Source organism: Oncorhynchus gorbuscha, unplaced genomic scaffold (genome assembly GCF_021184085.1).
Source record: "Oncorhynchus gorbuscha isolate QuinsamMale2020 ecotype Even-year unplaced genomic scaffold, OgorEven_v1.0 Un_scaffold_2111, whole genome shotgun sequence".
Classification (NCBI taxonomy): Eukaryota; Metazoa; Chordata; class Actinopteri; order Salmoniformes; family Salmonidae; genus Oncorhynchus; species Oncorhynchus gorbuscha.
In genome coordinates this window covers 33,922-51,270 of record NW_025746703.1, presented here as the reverse complement: position 1 = coordinate 51,270, position 17,349 = coordinate 33,922, and the positions used below count along the sequence as shown (strand labels likewise).

At 47.8% G+C, this 17,349-nt stretch overlaps 1 pseudogene; it reads left to right on the top strand.

The window, feature by feature from the left end:
• The first annotated feature begins 890 nt into the window (after positions 1-890).
• LOC124024993 lies at positions 891-17,119 on the top strand (annotated as a pseudogene).
• Positions 17,120-17,349: the final 230 nt, after the last annotated feature.

Here is a 17,349-nt window from a genome sequence, read left to right as displayed (position 1 = left end):
TCCCGTTGGTAGGATATACGTGCTCGTCTATTTGATTCTAATTTGATTCTACGTTGCTAATAGGACCGATGGTAAATGTAGATCACCCACTTTGAGACGGATCCTTACAAGGCACCCGGACCGTCGTTCACGACATCTCCGTCTTTTCCTCCTGCGAAATACGGGGATAAGGGCCCTGTTGGGGATGACGTCATCGTTTCCGTCCGACTCGTTGAAGAATTCCTCCAGTACGGGGTGAGTAATCGCTGCCCTGATATCAAGAAGCTCTTTTCCGTCATAAGACACCGCGTCAGAAACATTATGTACAAAATAAGTGACAAATAAAAACATACATACAAAAAACATACAAACGGCAACCTTCGGCGTCATTATTATGCAGTGTCTAAGGCACTGCATGTGAGTGCAAGAGGCGTCACTACAGTCCCTGGTTCGAATCCAGGCTGAATCACATCCGGCCGTGATTGGGAGTCGCAAAGGCGGAGCACAATTGGCCCAGCGTCGTCCGGAGTAAATAAGAATTTGTTCTTAACTGACTTGCCTCGTTAAATAAAAAAAGCTTACATTTAAAACGGCAACATCTTCTCTATGCCCCATGACAAAATGTGTACAATTGCAGGAAATTAACTCTATAACGTATTTTTTTTCCTAACCGCTGTCAAGGGGGGGGGGCTGCTAAAATGTTTTTATCGCTGGGGGGGGGGAAACTAAATGATGCTTTGGGCCCCAAAAGGCTCCAGAATGGCACAAGACAATTCACTGTTAAAAAGTATAGAAAGGAGAGAGGTTGAATATCTTTTCCTCATGAAATGAATTATGTGATGGCAGCAATAAATCAATGACATCGTGTTTGAACTACTTACTGTATGTAGATATGACTGTATCCAGTCTCTGAATAATGGCTCCACACTCGGAACTATTTATTATGTGACCATTTACCCCAAGCGTAGAAAGCCGGTGCACCACGTCCCACCCTCTCTTTCCTCCGTCTTTTTTTTTCTCGGCGTGTTTCAGAATGGCAACTCGCAAGGAAACACCGTCGACACCAACCGCCCCGATGGCTGCCACGTCTCCGGGAGCGACTTTAGATTCACCCGTGAAGCAGATTCAGATCGAAGGGCTGGTGAGTTAAAACCGGGGTGATTTCTGTCCGTTTTTGGAGGCTGTGGGACCCGGATGGACTGGCTGGAAAGTGTGGCTATGCTAGTTAGCTTTAGCATCATGGCGGACACAAGCGGGATGTATGGAATGTGTCCTAACTGTTAAATGTGGTTGGATAGTATCGTTGTCTGTATCGTTTTTTGTTGTTGTTATGACAATTAAAAAGCCCGATTTACCAGACATTAACACCAGGGTCTTGTTGCTAATGTTAAAGGTGGTTAGTACAGCCATATTGTGTTGGATCTTGGCTCAAGAGGACCACAATGGAAATAATCCCGTTAATTAACCTCGATTTTATTCATGTGCATGTATAAAGGCTTTTAAGTTTTATGTGTGCTTGTTTTTTTTTGTTTTTTTTTTAATGGTCGAATTAATAAACTAAATTAAACTAAAATACTTTTTTTTTTCATGTAGAAAAGGATAGTGACGTCACTCCTGCCATGCGCCTGAACATCCATCTCAAACTATGTAGTTAATAAACAGGGGTGGACAAAAGTACCCCGTTTTCATACTTGAGTAAATGTAGACCTCTTAAAAGAAAATGACTCAAGTAAAAGTCACCCAGTAAAATACTATTAGAGTAAAAGTCTAAAAGTATTTGGTTTAAAATGTACTTAAGTATCAAAGGTTATAATATACATTTAAAATGTCTTATATTAAGAGAACCAGACGGCACAATGTTATTGTTTTTTTTTACATTTACGGATAACCAGGGTCACAGTTCAACTCTCAGACATAGTTTACAAACGAAGCGTTTGTGTTTAGTGAGTCCTCCAGGTCAGAGGCAGTAGAGATGACCAGGGATGTTCTCTGTTTAGTGAGTCCTCCAGATCAGAGGCAGTAGGGATGACCAGGGATGTTCTCTGTTTAGTGAGTCCTCCAGACCAGGGATGGGATTCTCTGTTTAGTGAGTCCTCCAGATCAGAGGCAGTAGGGATGGACCAGGGATGTTCTCTGTTTAGTGAGTCCTCCAGATCAGAGGCAGTAGGGATGACCAGGGATGTTCTCTGTTTAGTGAGTCCTCCAGATCAGAGGCAGTAGGGATGGACCAGGGATGTTCTCTGTTTAGTGAGTCCTCCAGATCAGAGGCAGTAGGGATGGACCAGGGATGTTCTCTGTTTAGTGAGTCCTCCAGATCAGAGGCAGTAGGGATGACCAGGGATGTTCTCTGTTTAGTGAGTCCTCCAGATCAGAGGCAGTAGGGATGGACCAGGGATGTTCTCTGTTTAGTGATTCCTCCAGATCAGAGGCAGTAGAGATGACCAGGGATGTTCTCTGTTTAGTGATTCCTCCAGATCAGAGGCAGTAGGGATGACCAGGGATGTTCTCTGTTTAGTGAGTCCTCCAGTTCAGAGGCAGTAGGGATGACCAGGTATGTTCTCTGTTTTGTGAGTCCTCCAGATCAGAGGCTAGTAGGGATGGACCAGGGATGTTCTCTGTTTAGTGAGTCCTCCAGATCAGAGGCTAGTAGGGATGACCAGGGATGTTCTTTGTTTAGTGAGTCCTCCAGATCAGAGGCAGTAGGGATGACCAGGGATGTTCTCTGTTTAGTGAGTCCTCCAGATCAGAGGCAGTAGGGATGACCAGGGATGTTCTCTGTTTAGTGAGTCCTCCAGTTCAGAGGCAGTAGAGATGTTCTCTTGATAAGTGCGTAAATTAGACAATTTCCTGTCCGGCTAAACATTCTAAATGTAACGAATTTCAGGGAAAATGTAAGGAGTAAAAAGTACATTATTTTCTTTAAAAATGTAGTAGAGTAAAACCTAAAGTTGTCAAAAATATTAATTTTTAAGTACAGATACCCCCCAAAAACTTCATACGTACTTTACACCACTAGTAGTTAGTCTGTAGCAATAATTGGGAGCATATACACATAGTTAAAAGAGAGATGTTGCCATGTCGACCAATTTGAGGCACATTCATGTCAAGGCATCAAACAAACCACAGGACTGACAGTCAGTGCTAGAAGTGGCCCCTACTGTGTCCACAGTACAAAACACAGGACTGACAGTCAGTGCTAGAAGTGGCCCCCACTGTGTCCACAGTACAAAACACAGGACTGACAGTCAGTGCTAGAAGTGGCCCCCACTGTGTCCACGGTACAAAACACAGGACTGACAGTCAGTGCTAGAAGTGGCCCCTACTGTGTCCACAGTACAAAACACAGGACTGACAGTCAGTGCCAGAAGTGGCCCCTACTGTGTCCACAGTACAAAACACAGGACTGACAGTCAGTGCTAGAAGTGGCCCCCACTGTGTCCACGGTACAAAACACAGGACTGACAGTCAGTGCTAGAAGTGGCCCCTACTGTGTCCACAGTACAAAACACAGGACTGACAGTCAGTGCTAGAAGTGGCCCCCACTGTCCACAGTACAAAACACAGGACTGACAGTCAGTGCTAGAAGTGGCCCCTACTGTGTCCACAGTACAAAACACAGGACTGACAGTCAGTGCCAGAAGTGGCCCCTACTGTGTCCACAGTACAAAACACACATTACTCAAACAAATAAACAAAAAAAGCTCACAAATTAACTGGAAAAACAGAAATAACAGATTTGCATCTAGGCTACATTGACCTTTTCTCCTGCACTACCTCTGTTTTGACAACAGAGGGCGCCATTGTTTTACTGCTAGTGAAATCTAATCAATCTGCAGTAGAAAAAATAAAGAAGTAGGTTTTTTTATGCTTCACGTTTAATCAGAGGAGAGGAGAGGAACTTGACCGGGCAGCTGGTGCTAGAACACGATTTGATCGTCCTCGATAAATCAACAGCCAGACGAGAGGACTAAAGGTTCAAATCAGAGTCTACTGTGTATGGTTTAAGTGCTTGGCTGGTTAGATACAAGGACATTTGTTATGAAGAAATATGGACTCATTTTGGGGAAATAATTGTCTGCCCGCATCTCAAATAGCACCCTATTCTCTAATATAGCTCACCGCGTCCCCTGGTCTAAAGTAGTTCTCTATATAGGGAATAGGGCCCTGGTCTAAAGTAGTGCACTATATAGGGAATAGGGCCCTGGTCTAAAGTAGTGCACTATATAGAGAATAGGGTGTCATTCAGGATTCAGCCTGTGTTTGTCTGTGAGATACACTGCATTCGTTCATTTTGGGGCTTCCGAGTGGCTCAGCGGTCTAAGGCACTGCAACTCTGTGTTAGAGGTGTCACTACAGGCCCTGGTTCGATCCCGGGCTGTATCACAGCCAGGCCGTGATCGCTAGTCCCATAAGGCAACGCACAATTTGGCCCAACGTCGTCCCGGGTTAATGGAGGTTTTGGCCAGTGGTAGGCCGTCATTTGGTCCAACGTCGTCCCGGGTTAATGGAGGTTTTGGCCAGTGGTAGGCCGTCATTTGGCCCAACGTCGTCCCGGGTTAATGAAGGTTTTGGCCAGTGGTAGTTTTGGCCCAACGTGAATGGAGGTTTTGGCCAGTGGTAGGCCGTCATTTGGCCCAACGTCGTCCCGGGTTAATGGAGGTTTTGGCCAGTGGTAGGCCGTCATTTGGCCCAATGTCGTCCCGGGTTAATGGAGGTTTTGGCCAGTGGTAGGCCGTCATTTGGCCCAACATCGTCCCGGGTTAATGGAGGTTTTGGCCAGTGGTAGGCCGTCGTTTGTAAATAAGAATTAACCGACTTGCCTGGTTGAGTAAAACATCTGACACACCTGTGGTCGCTGCCTGCCTGGTGCTAGATTGGATCATTGTGAAGGACAGTTATTCCTAGTGTAGCTAAACTATTCACCTGCTCGGGGTACTTGGAGCCAGCCAGCTAGTTGCTATTCCATTGCATCATGCTAAGTCAAGAGAGTCAGGTCTAGAGTTAGGATGTCCTGTTAAAACAGAAGCAGGATCTGTTTTATTTCTGTAGATGCATATGGATCATTGTGAAGGACAGTTATTCCCAGTGTAGCTAAACTATTCACCTGCTCGTAACGCCTTGTAACGCCAGGGTAGTGGGTTCGATCCCCGGGACCACCCATACGTAGAATGTATGCACACATGACTGTAAGTCGCTTTGGATAAAAGCTTCTGCTTCTGCTAAATGGCATATATTATTATATTATTATTACTTGGAGCCAGCCAGCTAGTTGCTATTCCATTGCATCATGCTAAGTCAAGAGATCTAGAGTCAGGATGGCCAGGATGTCCTGTTAAAACAGAAGCAGGATCTGTTTTATTTCTGAAGCATTTATGAAGCCACAAATCTAATGTTTTGTCACATGCACCGAATACAACTGATGTAGTAGACCTTACAGTGAAATGCTGAATACAACAGGTGTAGTAGACCTTACAGTGAAATGCTGAATACAACAGGTGTAGTAGACCTTACAGTGAAATGCTGAATACAACAGGTGTAGTTGACCTCACAGTGAAATGCTGAATACAACAGGTGTAGTAGACCTTACAGTGAAATGCTGAATACAACAGGTGAAATAGACCTTACAGTGAAATGCTGAATACAAATAGTAGACAACAGTGAAATGTTTAGTAACCCCTCGTTAACCAGTAAATAAAAAATATGGATAAAATAGCAATAGTAACAAGTAATTAAAGAGCAGCAGTTAAATAACAATAGAGAGACTATATACAGGGGGTACCGTTACAGAGTCAATGTGGAGGCTATATACAGGTAAGACCTTACAGTGAAATGGTACCAGTACAGAGTCAATGTGGAGACTCTATACAGGGGGTACTGGTACAGAGTCAATGTGGAGGCTATATACAGGGGTACTGGTACAGAGTCAATGTGGAGGCTATATACAGGGGGTACCAGGTACAGAGTCAATGTGGAGGCTATATACAGGGGTACTGGTACAGAGTCAATGTGGAGGCTATATACAGGGGGTACCGGTACAGAGTCAATGTGGAGGCTATATACAGGGGGTACCGGTACAGAGTCAATGTGGAGGCTATATACAGGGGTACTGGTACAGAGTCAATGTGGAGGCTATATACAGGGGTACTGGTACAGAGTCAATGTGGAGGCTATATACAGGGGGTACCGGTACAGAGTCAATGTGGAGGCTATATACAGGGGGTACCGTTACAGAGTCAATGTGGAGACTATATACAGGGGTAGCAGAGTCAATGTGGAGGCTATATACAGGGGTACCGGTACAGAGTCAATGTGGAGGCTATATACAGGGGGGTACTATCAATGTGGAGGCTACAGGGGGTACTGGTACAGAGTCAATGTGGAGGCTATATACAGGGGTACCGGTACAGAGTCAATGTGGAGGCTATATACAGGGGGTACCGGTACAGAGTCAATGTGGAGGCTATATACAGGGGGTACCGGTACAGAGTCAATGTGGAGGCTATATACAGGGGTACTGGTACAGAGTCAATGTGGAGGCTATATACAGGGGGTACCGGTACAGAGTCAATGTGGAGGCTATATACAGGGGGTACTGGTACAGAGTCAATGTGGAGGCTATATACAGGGGGTACTGGTACAGAGTCAATGTGGAGGCTATATACAGGGGGTACCGGTACAGAGTCAATGTGGAGGCTATATACAGGGGTACTGGTACAGAGTCAATGTGGAGGCTATATACAGGGGGTACTGGTACAGAGTCAATGTGGAGGCTATATACAGGGGGTACCGGTACAGAGTCAATGTGGAGGCTATATACAGGGGTACCGGTACAGAGTCAATGTGGAGGCTATATACAGGGGTACTGGTACAGAGTCAATGTGGAGGCTATATACAGGGGGTACCGGTACAGAGTCAATGTGGAGGCTATATACAGGGGGTACCGGTACAGAGTCAATGTGGAGGCTATATACAGGGGGTACCGGTACAGAGTCAATGTGGAGGCTATATACAGGGGGTACCGGTACAGAGTCAATGTGGAGGCTATATACAGGGGGTACCGGTACAGAGTCAATGTGGAGGCTATATACAGGGGTACCGGTACAGAGTCAATGTGGAGGCTATATACAGGGGGTACCGGTACAGAGTCAATGTGGAGGCTATATACAGGGGTACCGGTACAGAGTCAATGTGGAGGCTATATACAGGGGTACCGGTACAGAGTCAATGTGGAGGCTATATACAGGGGGTACTGGTACAGAGTCAATGTGGAGGCTATATACAGGGGGTACCGGTACAGAGTCAATGTGGAGGCTATATACAGGGGGTACTGGTACAGAGTCAATGTGGAGGCTATATACAGGGGTACTGGTCCAGAGTCAATGTGGAGGCTATATACAGGGGTACCAGTACAGAGTCAATGTGGAGGCTATATACAGGGGGTACTGGTACAGAGTCAATGTGGAGGCTATATACAGGGGGTACCGGTACAGAGTCAATGTGGAGGCTATATACAGGGGGTACTGGTACAGAGTCAATGTGGAGGCTATATACAGGGGGTACTGGTACAGAGTCAATGTGGAGGCTATATACAGGGGGTACTGGTACAGAGTCAATGTGGAGGCTATATACAGGGGGTACCAGTACAGAGTCAATGTGGAGACTATATACAGGGGGTACCGGTACAGAGTCAATGTAGGCTATATACAGGGGGTAGGTAGAGAGTCAATGTGGAGGCTATATACAGGGAGGGGGTACCAGTTAAGAGTCAATGTGGAGATTATATACAGGGGGTACCAATACAGAGTCAATGTGGAGACTATATACAGGGGGTACTGGTGCCAGTGTCAATGTGGAGGGTTATATACAGGGGTACCTACATGGTACAGAGTCAATGTGGAGGCTATATACAGGGGGTACTGGTACAGAGTCAATGTGGAGACTATAACATGGGGAAAGGTACAGTTCAATGTGGAGGCACATATACAGGGGGAAAGGTGCCAATTCCAGAGTCAATGTGGAGACTATATACAGGGGGAAAGGTGCAGAGTCAATGTGGAGGCTATATAACAGGGGGAAAGGTACAGAGTCAATGTGGAGGCTATAGCACAGGGGGAACTGGTACAGAGTCAATGTGGATGCTATAGCAACATGGGGGTACCAATTACAGAGTCATTATGGAGACTATAAACAGGGGAAAGGTACCACAGTTCAGAGTCAATGTGGAGACTATATACAGGGGGTACTGGTACAGAGTCAAACATGCGGGTTCCACCGGTTAGTAGGGGAAAGGTAATATGTACATGTAGGTAGAGTTATTAAAGTGACTAGATGATAACAGAGAGTAGCAGCAGTGTAAAGATGAACACTTTGGCCATTGATTTATAGACCTAATTACATTGGAGTTTCCTCTCTCTCCTCAATTTTCTCAGACAATTAGGCGAAGGGCTGTTTCCGCGTCTCTGCTGCTGCCTCCGCCTCATTGTTCTCCATCTCAACATGCTGGTTTCATTTAGTTATTATGCACACAGAAACATGGGGAAAGGTGCCAATTCCACAGTTATTATGCACACAGCAACATGGGGAAAGGTGCCAATTCCACAGTTATTATGCACATAGCAACATGGGGAAAGGTGCCAATTCCACAGTTATTATGCACATAGCAACATGGGGAAAGGTGCCAATTCCACAGTTATTATGCACATAGCAACATGGGGAAAGGTGCCAATTCCACAGTTATTATGCACATAGCAACATGGGGAAAGGTGCCAATTCCACAGTTATTATGCACATAGCAACATGGGGAAAGGTGCCAATTCCACAGTTATTATGGACACAGCAACATAGGGGAAAGGTGCCAATTTTACAGTGCACTGAAAATGTTTCAGAACCGCGGATTTCAGTGTTGCCGTTCAGGAGACTGTCGTTATAAAATGTAACATTATGATTGTGTCTGTATTGACACAGGAGAAAGTGCTGTCGTTATAAAACATAACATTAGACGGTGATTGGCGGCTGGCGTGGCGGAGGTGTTTCTGTGTAAAGGGACTATCGGTAAAGCCAATGGAGGAGGGCAGGTGTCGGCCCATATATTGGTCATATTCTCTATTGATCAACTTGGAGTCACGCGATGAGTTTAACCTGCTGTTGTTGTTGTTGTTGTTGTTGTTGTTGTTGCAATAGTCACTGATCTGGTTTTCAAGTCCATGAAAATGTTGTTATTTTTTGTTCTTGTGACAAACAGCATAAATCAATGTTCATTGCTACTCTTGTTTTTAGTCGTTTCTGCTCTGAACTGCAGGTTTGAGGAATTGAGACATAAAGGTTAACTTGTCTATTACAGTAAAATAATGTCCAAATGTGTTTCGGTGTCAATATGTCCCATTTCGGTTGGACCAAACCTCAAAATGTAAATAGCGAGTTGAAACCGCTTGTCAGACAGGAAGATGAGGCCAGGGGGCCAGGGGCTTGGTGTGAGAGGCCAGGGGCTTGGTGTGAGAGGCCAGGGGCTTGAATGTGAAAGGCCAGGGGGATGGGCTTGGTGTGAGAGGCCAGGGGGAGGGGGGCTTGGCGTGAGGGCCAGGGGGTGTGGCTTGGCGTGAGAGGCCGGGGGGAGGTGGCTTGGCGTGAGAGGCCGGGGGGTGGCTTGGCGTGAAAGGCCGGGGGAGGGGCTTGGCGTGAGAGGCCATGGGGGGGAGGGGGCTTGGCGTGAAAGGCCGGGGGAGGGGCTTGGCGTGAGAGGCCAGGGGGGAAGGAGGGGCTTGGGTGAGAGGCCAGGGGGGAGGGGCTTGGCGTGAGAGGCCAGGGGGGGGGGGGCTTGATGAGAGGTTGGTGGGGGGTGGCTTGGCGTGAGCGGGGTGGGGGGTGGCTTGGCGTGAGAGGCCGGGGGGGCTGGGTGGCTTTAGCGTGAGAGGCCGGGGGGGGTGGCTTTAGCGTGAGAGGCCCGGGGGAGGGGAAGGTTGGCGTGAGAGGCCCGGGGGAGGGGCTTGGCGTGAGAGGCCCGGGGGAGGGGCTTGGCGTGAGAGGCCCGGGGGAGGGGCTTGGCGTGAGAGGCCCGGGGGAGGGGCTTGGCGTGAGAGGCCCGGGGGAGGGGCTTTAGCGTGAGAGGCCCGGGGGAGGGGCTTGGCGTGAGAGGCCCGGGGGGAGGGGCTTGGCGTGTGCGTAAACCTTAGAGGAAGAGTCAAAGCGAGAGGTTTTACTCTCGCTAAAATCTGTCCACAATAAGGCCAATGTGTTTCTATGGGCTTATTTCTGGACCTAAGCTTGTTGCCTGTCTTCCCTCCTTTGGGTCAACGACTCCCATTGTTCGGGCGGAGACGTGCATCTCTTCAATATATACAGATCTTTGTTCAGTACAGATAAATGGTGCCAGTCAAGTTTGGACTCCTACTCATTCAAGGCATTTTCTTTATTTGTTAAAACTATTTTCCAGTTTGTAGAATAATAAGACATGAAAACTATGACAAAATATATTTTATATTCTTCAAAGTAGCCACCCTTTGCCATGATGACAGCTTTGCACACTCTTGGCATTCTCATTCACTGGTAGTGTATATCGTGAATCACCCATCAATCTGAAAAAATTTAGCTATGATTTTTTAGGTCGTATGGTGGTCATGTGGCCCTCCACTGAGGCCCGGCCCTACACAGGGTCCCACCGAGGCCCGGCCCTCCACCGAGGCCCTTGCCAGCCCTACCAACAGTTCTATTGAGCTTTGCACCAGGTTAACAGGTCATCGGGGTGGAGGCCTCAGTCAGCTACTTCAGATGCTTGGCAGGTACAAACATTCCACATTGTAGATCCTGAGTCACTAACGTCCAGGCGACTCAAAGCTAACGTTTTATTTCTGACATCGTGTTGCCTTTCCCTCCAGGATGTGTTATTGTGTCTCTGTGGCTCATGATTTACGTTTTATTTCTGACATCGTGTTGCCTTTCCCTCCAGGATGTGTTATTGTGTCTGTGGGGCTCATGATTTACGTTTTATTTCTGACATCGTGTTGCCTTTCCCTTCAGGATGTGTTATTGTGTCTGTGGGGCTCATGATTTACGTTTTATTTCTGACATCGTGTTGCCTTTCCCTTCAGGATGTGATATTGTGTCTCTGTGGGGCTCATGATTTATGGCCTGGAATTGAGGATGGAAGTCAGTGGAGTTTTGGCCTACGATTTCATTATTTATTTTGTTGTTTGTTGCATGATTCAATTTTAAACCTGTTTTGATTTTTTTTAAATTTTAGTGCCCACACATATCCATCTTTCTTCTCCACGTGAAGTTTGCTGCCACCAGCTGTTTGAGCAAGATCGATCTGAGGTAGAAGAGAAACCTACCTAATAAAGTCCCCAACAGGCTTTACTTGCAATACCTGATGGTATTTATATGAAGCCTGAATATCAACACAAAGCCACTACTAGCTGATTTTTAACTCGCAGTCCTTCAGGAGATGTGGGACGATCGATCTGTCGCGGTTTCAGCTCTGTTGTGAAGCTCTATTATTTTGAGGTTTAGAATACGTGATGGAAGGATTGGTGTGGCTGGGTGAAGGTTTAGAATACGTGATGGAAGGATTGGTGTGGCTGGGTGAAGGTTTAGAATACGTGATGGAAGGATTGGTGTGGCTGGGTGAAGGTTTAGAATACGTGATGGAAGGATTGGTGTGGCTGGGTGAAGGTTTAGAATATGTGATGGAAGGATTGGTGTGGCTGGGTGAAGGTTTAGAATACGTGATGGAAGGATTGGTGTGGCTGGGTGAAGGTTTAGAATACGTGATGGAAGGATTGGTGTGGCTGGGTGAAGGTTTAGAATACGTGATGGAAGGATTGGTGTGGCTGGGTGAAGGTTTAGAATACGTGATGGAAGGATTGGTGTGGCTGGGTGAAGGTTTAGAATACGTGATGGAAGGATTGGTGTGGCTGGGTGAAGGTTTTGGAATATGTGATGGAAGGATTGGTGTGGCTGGGTGAAGGTTTAGAATACGTGACGTGATGGAAGGATTGGTGTGGCTGGGTGAAGGTTTAGAATACGAGATGGAAGGATTGGTGTGGCTGGGTGAAGGTTTAGAATACGTGATGGAAGGATTGGTGTGGCTGGGTGAAGGTTTAGAATACGATGACGGATGAAGGTTTAGAGGATTGGTGTGGCTGGGTGAAGGTTTAGAATACGTGACGTGATGGAAGGATTGGTGTGGCTGGGTGAAGGTTTAGAATACGTGACGCGATGGAAGGATTGGTGTGGCTGGGTGAAGGTTTAGAATACGTGACGTGATGGAAGGATTGGTGTGGCTGGGTGAAGGTTTAGACTACGTGACGTGATGAAAGGCTGGGTGTGGCTGGGTGAAGGTTTAGAATACGTGATGAAAGGATTGGTGTGGCTGGGTGAAGGTTTAGAATACGTGACGTGATGGAAGGATTGGTGTGGCTGGGTGAAGGTTTAGACTACGTGATGAAAGGATTGGTGTGGCTGGGTGAAGGTTTAGAATACGTGACGTGATGGAAGGATTGGTGTGGCTGGGTGAAGGTTTAGAATACGTGATGGAAGGATTGGTGTGGCTGGGTGAAGGTTTAGAATACGTGAGTATTGACAGACTTTAATCTGACCCTGTGGCTTTGAGAGAGGAAAGAAGGACGTTTGGGGGAATAGGCCTTTAAAAAGTGTCCGTTCTGTCCCTATAAAACGTGGACCGAATCCAGACGTTGAAAAAAATAAAGATTTTTCAATTTTTCAACAATATAAAACAAATGTATTGAACTTGGGAATCAAGTAAATGTATTGAAAATAAATGCAGTGTCCCGAGTCTTACCACTTAACGTAGCCGGTAGCGATGATGCTAATGAAAAGTCTTCTGGTAGATTAAAAGTTCCCCCCAAAAAAACCTTCTCAATTAAATGTTAAGTACGAAGTAGCCAATGTTCACCTGGCAGAATGACCTCGTGAATATTTTAATATATACAGTGGGTTTTCTGTTCACACACCTCCTGTTGGTGGAGAGCACATTATACACTTTTATAACTTTTATTTCCGGCAATTCTATACATTTTTTTTACCATTGAGTGTAGATATTATTTTTGTTGCGATTTTAAAAGCTGCCATGGGCTCGTCACAACTAAATCAGACGTGCCATGGGCTGCCATGTCGTGCCATGGGCTCGGGCTTGCCATGGGCCTTTCTGACAGGTCTGTTATTCAGACTAACGCTGTTCTAAGGACCCCCCCCTGTTGGTCTGTTACTTCCCATGACTCCCTGGTCTGTTACTTCCCATGACTCCCTGGTCTGTTATTCCCCATGGCTCCCTGGTCTGTTATTCCCCATGGCTCCCTGGTCTGTTATTCCCCATGGCTCCCATGGTCTGTTATTCCCCATGGCTCCCTGGTCTGTTATTCCCCATGGTTCCACATGGTTGGTCTGTTATTCCCTGTTATTCCACATGACTCCCTGGTCTGTTATTCCACATGACTCCCCCATGACTCCCTGGTCTGTTATTCCCCATGGCTCCACATGGCTCCCTGGTCTGTTATTCCCCATGACTCCCTGGTCTGTTATTCCCCATGACTCCCTGGTCTGTTATTCCCCATGGCTCCCTGGTCTGTTATTCCCCATGGCTCCCTGGTCTGTTATTGCCCATGGCTCCCTGGTCTGTTATTGCCCATGGCTCCCTGGTCTGTTATTGCCCATGGCTCCCTGGTCTGTTATTGCCCATGGCTCCCTGGTCTGTTATTGCCCACGGCTCCCTGGTCTGTTATTCCCCATGGTTTCACATGGCTCCCTGGTATTAATAACCAATAGGGTTCCTCAACCTCTCCTCTGTTCCAGCAGTGTGAGATTGTCTGTTGGTCTCGACCTGCTTCTGCTCTTATCAATGTGATTTATGAAGAACTCTTGTGACCTGTTGTTTTTCAGCTTGTTACTCTTGTTTTTTTCACACTGTTGTCCTTATTGATCTTCAACTCATCTTCCTCGTCTCCGGTGTGTTCTCTCTAGAACAACAGAGCGCTAAGGCCTCTATATTTATGTTTATTCCACTTACAATCCTCGTCTCCGGTGTGTTCTCTCTAGAACAACAGAGCGCTAAGGCCTCTATATTTATGTTTATTCCACTTATAATCCTCGTCTCCGGTGTGTTCTCTCTAGAACAACAGAGCGCTAAGGCCTCTATATTTATGTTTATTCCACTTATAATCCTCGTCTCCGGTGTGTTCTCCCTAGAACAACAGAGCGCTAAGGCCTCTATATTTATGTTTATTCCACTTATAATCCTCGTCTCCGGTGTGTTCTCTCTAGAACAACAGAGCGCTAATATTTATGTTTATTCCACTTATCTTCCTCGCCCGGTGTGTTCTGAGCCTAAGGCCTCTGACCCGTCATCCCTCCATGGTGTCTATTTATATATGTTTATTTCACTTTTATTAAACCAAGGAAGGCTAGTTGAGAACAAGTTTTCATTTACGACTGCGACCTGGCCAAGAATAAAGCAAAGCAGTTCGACACACAACAAACATCAACACAGAGTTACACATGGAGTAAACAAACATACAGTCAATAACACAGTAGACATAAAGTCTATATACAGTGAGATTAAGGAGGTGAGATTAAGGAGGTGAGATTAAGGAGGTGAGATTAAGGAGGTGAGATTAAGGAGGTGAGATTAAGGAGGTGAGATTAAGGAGGTGAGATTAAGGAGGTGAGGCAATAAATAGGCCGTAGAGGTGAAGTAATTATAATTTAGCAATTAAACACTGGAGTGATGAATGTGCAAGTAGAGATACTGGGGTGCAAAGGAGCAACACAATACAAGTAACACTATGGGGATGAGGTAGTTAGATGGGCAATGTACAGATGGGCTGTGTACAGGTGGGCTATGTACAGGTGGGCTGTGTACAGGCGGGCTGTGTACAGGCGGGCTGTGTACAGGCGGGCTGTGACAGCTGGTGCTTAAAGCTAGTGAGGCGAGCTCCAGTGTACAGGCGGGCTGTGTTGGCAGGCGGGCTGTGTACAGGCGGGCTGTGACTAGTGATCTGTGACAGCTGGTGCTTAAAGCTAGTGAGGGAGATATGAGTCTCCAGCTTCAGAGATTTTTGTAGTTCGTTCTAGTCATTGGCAGCAGAGATGGATGGAGAGGGGGCCAAAGTAGGAATTGGCTTTGGGGGTGACCAGTGAGATATACCTGCTGGAGCTGCTATGTGCTACCTGGGTGGGTGCTGCTATGGTGACCAGAGAGATATACCTGCTGGAGCGCGTGCTACAGGTGGGTGTTGTTATGGTGACCAGAGAGATATACCTGCTGGAGCGCGTGCTATGGGTTGGTGACCAGAGAGATATACCTGCTGGAGCGCGTGCTATGGGTGGGTGTTGTTATGGTGACCAGTGAGATATATTATTATTATAATTATTATATACCTGCTGGAGCGCGTGCTATGGGTGGGTGCTGCTATGGTGACCAGTGAGATATACCTGCTGGAGCGCGGTGGGTGTTGGGTGGGTGCTGGAGCGCATGCTATGGTGACCAGTGAGATATACCTGCTGGAGCGCGTGCTATGGGTGGGTGTTGCTATGGTGACCAGTGAGATATACCTGCTGGAGCGCGTGCTATGGGTGGGTGTTGCTATGGTGACCAGTGAGATATACCTGCTGGAGCGCGTGCTATGGGTGGGTGTTGCTATGGTGACCAGTGAGATATACCTGCTGGAGCGCGTGCTATGGGTGGGTGCTGCTATGGTGACCAGTGAGATATACCTGCTGGAGCGCGTGCTATGGGTGGGTGCTGCTATGGTGACCAGTGAGATACACCTGCTGGAGCATGTGCTACAGGTGGGTGTTGTTATGGTGACCAGAGAGATATACCTGCTGGAGCGCATGCTATGGGTTGGTGACCAGAGAGATATACCTGCTGGAGCGCGTGCTATGGGTGGGTGCTGCTATGGTGACCAGTGAGATATACCTGCTGGAGCGCGTGCTATGGGTGGGTGCTGCTATGGTGACCAGTGAGATATACCTGCTGGAGCGCGTTATGGGTGGGTGTTGCTATGGTGACCAGTGAGATATACCTGCTGGAGCGCGTGCTATGGGTGGGTGCTGCTATGGTGACCAGTGAGATATACCTGCTGGAGTGCGTGCTATGGGTGGGTGCTGCTATGGTGACCAGTGAGATATACCTGCTGGAGCGCATGCTCCGGGTGGGTGTTGCTATGGTGACCAGTGAGATATACCTGCTGGAGCGCGTGCTATGGGTGGGTGTCCACACAGTCAGGATTATTCCCTGTGTCTAGTGGAGATCTATAATCCTCTATAGTGTCTGGCTTGGTCCAGTTTCTGACAAATACTTTGTCTTGCCCTTTTTCTGAAATTATCTCTCCCCCTCTCTCCATCTCTCCCCCGTCTCTCCATCTCTCCCCCGTCTCTCCATCTCTCCCCCGTCTCTCCATCTCTCCCCCGTCTCTCCATCTCTCCCCCGTCTCTCCATCTCTCCCCCGTCTCTCCATCTCTCCCCGTCTCTCCATCTCTCCCCCGTCTCTCCATCTCTCCTCCATCTCTCCCCCGTCTCTCCATCTCTCCCCCGTCTCTCCGTCTCTCCCCGTCCTCCGTCTCTCCTCTCCCCCGTCTCTCTCCCTCCCCCGTCTCTCTCCATCTCTCCCCGTCTCCCCCCGTCTCTCCATCTCTCCCCCGTCTCTCCATCTCTCCCCCCTGTCTCTCCCATCTCTCCCCGTCTCTCCATCTCTCCCCCGTCTCTCCCCCGTCCTCCCCCGTCTCCCCCTCTCCCCCCGTCTCTCCCCCATCTCTCCCCGTCTCTCTCCGTCTCTCCCCGTCCGTCTCTCTCCGTCTCTCTCCGTCTCTCTCCGTCTCTCCCTCCCGTCTCTCCGTCTCTCCCCTCTCCTCTCTCCCGTCTCTCCGTCTCTCCGTCCCCCCCTCTCCCCCCATCTCTCCCCCTCTCTCTGTCTCTCTGTCTCTCTCCATCTCCATCTCTCCCCCCTCTCTCTTCCCCCTCTCCCTCTACAGGTGGTCCTGAAGATGATCAAGCATTACCAGGAGGAGGGTCAGGGCAGTGAGGTGGTTCAGGGTGTACTACTGGGCCTGGTAGTGGAGGACAGGTTAGAGATCACCAACTGTTTTCCCCTTCCCTCAACACACCGAGGACGACGCTAGACTTTGAATGTAGAAGGTACGTGAGAACACTGGGTTTGTGCTTCGAATTGGAAAACCTACTGCTGTTCTCTGTGTGTGTGTGTGTGTGTGTGTGTGTGTGTGTGTGTGTGTGTGTGTGTGTACTCTGAATGTTCAGTGTTTCTCATTATGTCTCCCGTGTGTCAGTCAGTACCTCATCAGAGATCATTCCTCTGACCGCAGCCCCTGCTGTTTTCCGTGTCAAACCCTGTTTCTCCG